This window comes from Aegilops tauschii, chromosome 2 (assembly GCF_002575655.3).
Source record: "Aegilops tauschii subsp. strangulata cultivar AL8/78 chromosome 2, Aet v6.0, whole genome shotgun sequence".
In the NCBI taxonomy this organism is placed as follows: domain Eukaryota; kingdom Viridiplantae; phylum Streptophyta; class Magnoliopsida; order Poales; family Poaceae; genus Aegilops; species Aegilops tauschii.
In genome coordinates, this window is record NC_053036.3 from 414,212,685 (window position 1) to 414,223,107 (window position 10,423).

Below are 10,423 nucleotides of genomic sequence, written 5' to 3' on the forward strand. Positions count from 1 at the left end.
ACGAATATCTTGCCTTCGGATCTGTGATATAAGTTGTACCCAACAGTCTCCTTTGGGTATCCCATGAAGACACATCTTCCTGATTTGGGTTTGAGCTTATCAGGTTGAATCTTTTTCACATAAGCATCGTAGCCCCAATCTTTAAGAAATGACAGCTTAGGTTTCTTGCCAAACCATAGTTCATATGGTGTCGTCTTAACGGATTTAGATGGTTCCCTATTTAACGTGAATGCAACCGTCTCTAAAGCATAACCCCAAAACGATAGTGATAAATCGGTAAGAGACATCAATAGATCGCACCATACCTAATAAAGTACGGTTACGATGTTCGGACACACCATTACGCTGTGGTGTTCCAAGTGGCGTGAGTTGTGAAACTATTCCACATTTTGTCAAATGAAGACCAAACTCATAACTCAAATATTCACCTCCACGATTAGATCGTAGAAATTTTATTTTCTTGTTACGATGATTTTCCACTTCACTCTGAAATTCTTCGAACTTTTCAAATGTTTTAGACTTATGTTTCATTAAGTAGATATACCCATATATGCTGAAATCATCTGTGAAGGTCAGAAAATAATGATACCCGCCGTGAGCCTCAACACTCATCAGACCGCATACATCAGTATGTATTATTTCCAACAAGTCGGTTGCTCGCTCCATTTTTCCGGAGAACGGAGTCTTAGTCATCTTGCCCATGAGGCATGGTTCGCAAGCATCAAGTGATTCATAATCAAGTGATTCCAAAAGCCCATCAACATGGAGTTTCTTCATGCGCTTTACACCAATATGACCTAAACGGCTGTGCCACAAATAAGTTGCACTATCATTATTAAGTTTGCATCTTTTGGCTTCAATATTATGAATATGTGTATCACTACAATCGAGATTCAACAAAAATAGACCACTCATCAAGGGTGCATGACCATATAATATATTACTCATATAAATAGAACAACCATTATTCTCTAATTTAAATGAATAACCATCTCGCATCAAACAAGATCTAGATATAATGTTCATGCTCAACGCTGGCACCAAATAACAATTATTTAGTTCTAAAACTAATCCCGAAGGTAGATGTAGAGGTAGCGTGCCGACATCGATCGCATCGACTATGGAACCATTTCCCACGCCCATCGTCACCTCGTCCTTAGCCAATCTTCGTTTAATCCGTAGCCCCTGTTTCGAGTTGCAAATATGAGCAACAAAACCAATATCAAATATCCAGGCGCTACTACGAGCATTAGTAAGGTACACATCAATAACGTGTATATCAAATATACCTTTCACTTTGCCATCCTTCTTATCCGCTAAATACTTGGGGTAGTTCCGCTTCCAGTGACCAGTCCCTTTGCAGTAGAAGCACTCAGTTTTAGGCTTAGGTCCAGACTTGGGCTTCTTCCCTTGAGCAACAACTTGCTTGTTGTTCTTTTTGAAGTTCCCCTTCTTCCCTTTGCCCTTTTTCTTGAAACTAGTGGTCTTGTTAACCATCAACACTTGATGCTCCTTCTTGATTTCTACCTCCGCAGCCTTTAGCATCACAAAGAGCTCGGGAATTGTCTTTTCCATCCCTTGCATATTATAGTTCATCACGAAGCCTTTATAGCTTGGTGGCAGTGATTGAAGAACTCTGTCAATGACACTATCATCAGGAAGATTATCTCCCAGCTGAGTCAAGTGGTTATGACACCCAGACATGTTGAGTATATGTTCACTGACAGAACTATTCTCCTCCATCTTGCAGCTATAGAACTTGTTGGAGACTTCATATCTCTCAACTCGGGCATTTGCTTGAAATATTAACTTCAACTCCTGGAACATCTCATATGCTCCATGACGTTCAAAACGTCTTTGAAGTCCCGATTCTAAGCCGTAAAGCATGGCACACTGAACTATCGAGTAGTCATCAGCTTTGCTCTGCCAGACGTTCATAACGTCCGTAGTTGCTCCTGCAGCGGGCGTTGCACCTAGCGGTGCTTCCAGGACGTAATTCTTCTGTGCAGCAATGAGGATAATCCTCAAGTTACGGACCTAGTCCCTGTAGTTGCTACCATCATCTTTTAACTTAGCTTTCTCTAGGAACGCATTAAAATTCAAGGGAACGGTAGCATGGGCCATTGATCTACAACAACATAGACATGCAAAAACTATCAGGTACTAAGTTCATGATAAATTAAAGTTCAACTAATCATATTACTTAAGAACTCCCACTTAGATAGACATCCCTCTAGTCATCTAAATGATCACGTGTTCCATATCAACTAAACCATGTCCGATCATCACGTGAGATGGAGTAGTTTTCAATGGTGAACATCTCTATGTTGATCATATCTACTATATGATTCACGTTCGACCATTCGGTCTCAGTGTTCCGAGGCCATATCTGCATATGCTAGGCTCGTCAAGTTTAACCCGAGTATTCTACACGTGCAAAACTGGCTTGCACCCGTTGTATGTGAACGTAGAGCTTATCACACCCGATCATCACGTGGTGTCTCGGCACGACGAACTGTAGCAACGGTGCATACTCAGAGAGAACACTTATACCTTGAAATTTAGTAAGGGATCATCTTATAATGCTACTGTCGTACTAAGCAAAATAAGATGCATAAAGGATAAATATCAAATGCAATCAAAATATGTGACATGATATGGCCATCATCATCTTGTGCCTTTGATCTCCGTCTCCAAAGCATCGTCATGATCTCTGTCGGTGTCAAAACTGGCCGATCTCGGGTAGGGGGTCCCGAACTGTGCGTCTGAGATCGAAGGTAACAGGAGACAAAGGGGGCACGGTGTTTACCTAGGTTCGGGCCCTCTTAATGGAGGTAATAGCCTACTTCCTACTTGATTGACTTTTATGAGTATAGGGGTTATAAGAGTCGATCTACCTCGAGATTGTAATGGCTAAACCCTAGCTGCCTAGCCTATGTGAATTCTGATTGCCTCTACGGACTAAACCCTCCGGCTTATATAGACACCGGAGGGGCCTAAGGTTGTACAAAGTCGGTTTACAAAGGAATGAAACTACACATTCGGACGCCAAGCTTGCTACCCACGCAAAGGAGAGTCCTGTCCGGACACAGGAGAGAGCCTTCTTTCTTGTATCTTGATGGCTCATTAGTCCGGCCCATATCACACAGTCGGTCACCCGAGGACCCCATAATCCAGGACTCCCTCAGTAGCCCCCGAACTTGCCTTCAATGATGACGTAGTATCTGGCTCATGTCTTCGGCTTTGCAAGGTGGGTTCTTCATTATAATTCAGATCAACGACAGTCCGGTGATAACCTCGATGTTTCTGTCTTTTAAGATTCCCCCTATCGACGCCTCGATTTCCGCGCATCAGGCGAATACGAACGGTCCATGCTCTTTTGCAAATAAGCCCCTCCCCACGCTCAGACGGCATCTATATAAAGAGATGTAGGTCCCCAAATGCCATCTCACATCGTGCAAAAGGAAAACCACCAAGCTTAGCTACAAACAAAGCCTTCCATCATGGCAAGTGCCCCAGTCTCTTCTTCGTGCCCCCACGGCCCTCAAGAGGGTGATTGGCAGAGCTGCTCCATGCCTCATCTTTAGCTGAGCCGACTCCAGATGCAGGACTATCTTCCCCTCGCATATCTAGTCTCCGTTCGAGCGGGTTTGGCCTCAGTCAGTAACGACGTGATGGCTGAGAGCTTTCCCAACCCCAATAAGGAGGAGAGGGTGTGCTTCGTCCCATTCCTGTTGCGGGGCCTAGGATTTCCAATCCATCCCTTTCCTCAGGGGGTTATTGGAGTTTTACGGCATCCAACTGCACAACCTTACCCCAGGTTCTATTCTGCACACCTCAGGCTTCGTTGCCCTCTGCGAGATATTCTTAGGCACCGAGGCCCATTTTGAGTTATGGAGAAAGTTCTTTTGCCTCGTTCCCCGCCATCGAGGAGGTTCTATATTTGAAGTGGGTGGCGCCGAAGTATGGCATATAGCCGGATCCGGATACCTCATAGGAACTCCCAAAGAGGTATACCCGCAGTGGTCTTCGGAATGGTTCTATATGGACGACGTCCCGCTGCTGGATCTAGTTCGGCGCGGCCTCCCTGAATTTTCTAGTGCTCCTTTAAGGAAGCGCCTCAACTGGCATCCCCGAAGTCCCACGGAAGAGGACAATGCGGAGATAAAGAGTTTGGTCAGCAAGGTTAGGTTGCTATCCCATACTGAGCTCTCGATAGTCGAGGTCATGGCTATTGCAATAAAGAGGTGTGTCCCGCCTCTTCAATCCAGAGTAACTCCCCTATGGTGTTACAACGGAGAAGATGACGCGTCCCGTTATAGAGGGAAGGGTCCGGACACCCCAGCTGAACTGGCCACAATCTTGGCCGATCTGTATAAGGGTGAGAAGGAAGAGTTCCTCCGCTTAAACTGCCGGGAAGGCTACTTCATGTACAACCCCATTGAATGGGTAAGATTTCGATCGTCTGTGTCATTTTATTGCCGTTTACAGATACTAATCAAATTTGCTCTTTGCTGCCATAAATAGTCATGGAGGAAGATGACCGAGGACGTCCACTGTCTCGCTCCACAGCCAGAGGATCACAACCGCGATCGAGACCTGGCTTTTGCAAGGATCCAAATATATACATAGAGTTCGATGATGGGGTGTTTTATCAGGCGAGTCTTGATGGCTCCGAAGTGGCTATAACCGCAGACTACCCCCGCCTTTATCCCTTCTGCATCGTGAGTATTCAGAGGGCTCTTAAAAGGAAATCCCTATCCGCACTTATACCCACTATGCTGATCCAAATTTTAACAGGGTCGGCGCTCGGTGGCCTGTACCTCCACTAGGGCAACCCCTACATGGGGCAATCATTCGAAACGAAAAGGGATCTGGAATGCCGCAGAAACTTCATAGCCGTCCAAGAGGTATGTCCGCTTTGATATATGCCCGAGTATGAGTCCGGATTGTCCAAAGTCTCCTTTCTTTTTTATGTCAGGAGAAACACGCGGCAGATAGTGGGAAAGCACCCTGCCAGCCGGATGTTAGCCAATCCAGTGCCGAACTCACTAACTGGGGCGGGAGCCGATGCAATGCCAGTTCCGCCGCCTCATGAGGATTCGGATGACATATCTGTCTTGAACTCCGAAGTAGAGAGCGTGATGAATCATCGTCGATTGAGAGAGGGCATGCACGCTCCGACCTTTTCTGAGCAAGAATTTTCCGCACTCAGTTTGGTGGATGCATACATCCGAGCGGCTTGAGACGGACCTGCCGGAGTCACTTAGTTGTTCTCGAAGGACATACAGGTAAAATTTTATGCATTTTATATGGTCATATGCCAGTAGCCCCCGAGACTTGAAGCGGCGAAGCAAACCGATTTAAGGATCGATAATATTTGCAGGTTCTGAAAGAAAAGAACACTATGCTAGCCCAGGAGCTGAACACAAACCGGACACAGCTGAACGCGGTCACCACCGAACTGGCGGAATTGAAAAAGATCGCGATGGGTGCATCTAGGGAGAAAAATCTCGAGGAGGGAAAGGACAAACAACCCGAAGAGATAGAGATCTTGACGGCTCAGTTATCGGCCGTTCAGAAGGAGAATGAAATTGAAGGGTGGCATGTTCGGTATGTCTTCCACTCTTATTTAGAACCACCCTAGGTGCTCATGTTTAGTCCATAATGCGGAATATCATGACTCTGTTGCTACAGGTCTATTAACTGGTCGGCTGGAAGAGTAAGTATCCGGATTTCAAGGCGACGTGCTAAAGGAGTTGTCCGTGGTGCATGCTCGGGCCCGCAAAGCCATGAAGAGTATGGTGAAGGCATTATGGCCATTTGATACCCCTCCAGAAAGTATGGAGGGCCCGGCAAACCTGTTCAAAGGTGCCCGGCGCCGGTTCGAGCTATGGAAGACATCTGCCTGCCGTGAAGGCACACGAGAAGCCTGGGCCATGGTGAAGACACGCTTCACTAAACTGGACCCAAATCATATGGCCTGAGTAGGACCACAGGGACCAGATGGGAAAGAAATCCCATTAAATTTGGTGTATGATCAAGTAATGATAGCTGCGAAATATTCGCAGGAAGACTGTAGGTTAGACAGTCTTATAGATGGAATAGATAAGGAATAGGTTTTGGACTTAATGTATCAATGTACATTTATGATCAACCTTTGTTTTTATCCGAACATGTGAAATGATTTGTCATCGTAGGCTTTCGGCTTTAACCTCCAAACAAAAATGATGGAGTGTTTCCAGATACTTTTTCAAAATGAAAAGGAAGTATTTATTATATCCGAAAACCAGGCAACCCAGTCATTATGCTCGAACAGACAAAAAATTGAGTTCGGGGTGTATGTTATATTACATATGTAAGAAACATCTTCCAAGGAAAATAGTTCCGTTAAGGGTTCCTTTCCTTGGGTCGGCATACTATGATTACACGTGCCGGGGTGTGATCCGGAAAAACTGTCTTGCAGTGTTTAAAGTGGTTGCAATACGTCAACAATCTGTCGTTTGGTTGCCGACCAATTATTCCCTTAAGAACACTAGCTTTCGACTTCACCCTTCTGAGGTACATGTCTGGATAACCCGGTTGTAACAATTGCAGAGGTGCTCCCTTTATGCCCTAGCCGAACAATCGGGAACGTAGGGCATAAGCACAGGAGCAAGGCAACCCAGCTTGGCAAAAACTTAGGTCATAGAGGTGCATATAATGGCAAAAAAGGATGTATATCATCAAACAACACATATATATTGTGAGCTCTAGGCTCGGGATAATAATAAGCTTCTACTTACAGAAGCCCCCAGTCATGGTGAGGTGTGTACATTTAAGGATGTTTACCCCTCAAGTGTTCGGCTTATCCGAACACATCATGGAAAACGTATAAAAACAAGAAAAAGAAAAATTGAAAAGCAGACGAAGGAACGAATAAGAAGTATGGCCGAATTTATGCGTAGAATCTTCGGAGCCGAGCAGCGTTCCAAGGGTTCGGCTCTAAGCGATTATCCGATGCATTGTGAAGGGGGTAGGCTCATCCGGTGAGCACCTCATCTATAATGAAGGGACCTTCCCATTTTGGTTTGAGCTTGTCCTTTTTCTTCTCTGGGAGGCATAATACGAGCTCACCGATGTTATAAGTCTTTGCACGCACTTCTCTGCTTTGGTATCTCCGAGCATGTTGTTGATAGAATGCGGAACAGGCTTGTGCAACATCGTGCTCCTCTTCCAGGCCATCTAGGTCGTCCTGCCGATCGAGCTCGACTTCTCTCTCTTTGTACATGCGTACTCGAGGTGAGTCATGAATAATGTCGCAGGGCAAAACAGCCTCTGCGCCGTACACCATGAAGAAAGGTGTGTATCTGGTCGTGCGATTGGGCGTGGTCCGCAGTCCGCAGAGTACGGAATCGAGTTCCTCGACCCAGTGTTTATCCAACTCCCTTAGGGATCGCACTAGTCTGGGTTTGATGCCGCTCATTATCATGCCATTAGCCCGTTCGACCTGACCGTTTGTTTGAGGGTGATATACTGAGGCGTAGTCGAGCTTAATGCCCAGATTAGCACACCAATTTTTCACCTCATCGGCTGTGAAGTTAGAGCCATTGTCAGTAATAATGCTGCGCGGGACACCATAACGGTGCACAACGCCGGATATAAAGTCGATCACCGGCCTAGCTTCAGCCGTTTTTACTGGTTTGGCCTCTACCCACTTAGTGAATTTATCCACCATAACCAGCAGATATTTCTTCTTATGGCTTCCCCCTTTAAGGGGTCCGACCATATCTAGCCCCCAGACCGCAAAAGGCCAGGTAATGGGAATTGTTTTTAGGGCGGTGGGCGGCATATGACTTTGATTGGCGAACAACTGGCATCTGACACAGCGCTGTACAAGTGCCTGTGCATCTACTCGGGCCGTGGGCCAAAAGAAACCTCTACGGAAGGCCTTACTTACGAGGGCCCGAGCTGCGGCATGATGGCCACCAAGACCAGCATGTATTCCAGCCAAGAGTTGTCGTCCCTCCTCTTCGGAGATACATCTTTGAAGAACTCCAGTAGTACTTTTCTTGTAGAGTTCTCCTTCATGAACCTTGTAGGCTTTCGAGCATCGAACAATGCGACGTGCCTCATTCTGGTCATCAGGGAGCTCCCGCTTATTAAGGTAGGTCAGGAAAGGTTTGGTCCATGGAGCGATTACCGCCATGATTTCATGAGCGGAAGGCATCATTTTGGTTCCCGAGCCCCTGATGACATCAGGATTGTGTTCGGCATCCGAGGGTATGATCGGCTCCGGACTAGTATTGCCGCTCTCGTCCTGGCATACCACGGATGGCTTGAAAAGCCTTTCCACGGTGTTAGGTGGGACAGGGTCGCGTTTAGCACCCATTCGAGCAAGGATGTCCGCTGCTTGATTACTGTCCCGAGCCACGTGATGAAACTCGAGCCCCTCAAACCGAGCTGATATTTTGAGTACGGCGTTGCGGCAGGCCGCCATCTTTGGATATTTTGCATAGAATTCTCCATTTATTTGGGATATTGCGAGGTTCAAATCCCCACGCACCTCGAGGCGGTGTATGCCCATATAAACAGCCATCCGGAGACCATGCATTAGTGCCTCATATTCGGCCGCGTTATTGGAGTCCGTATACATGATTTGTAATACATAAAGGACGGTGCCCCCCTAGGGGATGTTAGGATGACACCAGCCCACAATCCGGCTAACATTTTAGAGCCGTCGAAGTACATCACCCAGTTGGAGTATGCGTTGTACTCTTTAGGGAGTCCGGCTTCTCTCCATTCGGCGACAAAGTCGGCCAACACCTAAGATTTAATAGCTCGGTGTGGCTTGTATGTTATTTCAAATGGTAAGAGCTCGATAGCCCATTTGGCAATGCTGCTGGTGGCGTCTCGATTGTTTATGATGTCATTGAGTGGTACTTCGGAAGCCACCGTAATCGGACACTCTTGAAAGTAGTGCCGCAGCTTCCGTGATGCCATAAACACCGCATGCGCTATCTTTTGATAGTGTGGGTATCAGGATTTGCATGGTGTAAGGACCGACGATACATAGTATATTGGTTTTTGGAGTGGGAATTTGTGTCCCTCTTCCTCTCGTTCGACGACGAGCACCGCGCTCACCACCTGGTGAGTTGCAGATATGTAGTGCAACATAGGTTCGCCGACGTTTGGTGCGGCAAGGATTGGGTTGCTTGCTAACAAAGTTTTTATTTCTTCCAATACGGTTGTTGCCGCGTCCGTCCACTCAAAGTGGTTGATACGTCGGAGCAGGCGATAAAGTGGCAGTGCCTTTTCGCCCAATCTGGAGATAAAGTGGCTCAAAGCTGCCACGCACCCAACTAGTTTTTGGACCTGCTTTAGGTCTGTTGGCGTTGCCAATTGTGACAGGGCTCAAATTTTGGCTAGGTTTGCTTCTATTCCTATATTGGAAACAATGAACCCGAGCAGCTTTCCGGCCGGAACGCCGAAAACGCATTTTTCCGGATTGAGCTGTATGTCATATGTTCGGAGGTTGTCGAATGTAAGGCGTAAGTCGTCCACCAATGATTCGACATGTTTAGTTTTGATGACTACATCATCTACGTATGCCTCCACCGTCTTGCCAATTTGCTTTTCCAGGCATGTTTGAATCATGTGTTGGTAAGTGGCGCTGGCATTTTTGAGTCCGAAAGGCATAGTGTTGAAGCAGAAAGGCCCATACGGAGTAATGAATGCTGTTGCGGCCTGATCGGATTCCTTCATCTTAATTTGATGGTATCCGGAGTATGCATCGAGGAAACACAGTGAATCGTGTCCTGCAGTCGCGTCAATGATTTGGTCGATGCGGGGCAGCGGGAAGGGGTCCTTAGGGCAGGCCTTGTTGAGGTCTTTGAAATCGACACAAAGGCGCTAGGATTTGTGATTCTTTGGCACCATGACCAGGTTTGCTAGCCAGTCTGGGTGTTTGATCTATGTGATGAACCCGGCTTCAAGTAGTTTGGCTAGCTCCTCCCCCATAGCTTGTCACTTGGGTTCGGAAAATCGCCGCAGCGTTTGCTTGACTGGTTTGAAACTCTTTATTATGTTTAGGCTATGTTCAGCCAATCTGCATGGGATTCCTGGCATATATGAAGGATGCCAGGCAAAGATGTCCCAATTATCACGCAAGAATGCTCTTAGAGCGGCGTCGATAGTTGGATCCAGCTGTGCTCCAATAGCTGCTGTTTTGTTGGGATCCGTTGGGTGTACTTGAAATTTGACTATTTCGTCTGCTGGCTTGAAGGAAGTGGATTTGGGCCTCTTGTCGAGGATTACATCGTCCTTGTCCACTGTGGAGCACAGACTGGTTAGCTCCTCAGCCGCGAGGGCCAGGGATGCAGTTTTGTTTTCGGCGCGGAGTGCTATATCCGGATCACTAGTGATAGTGATAACTTTGTTGGGC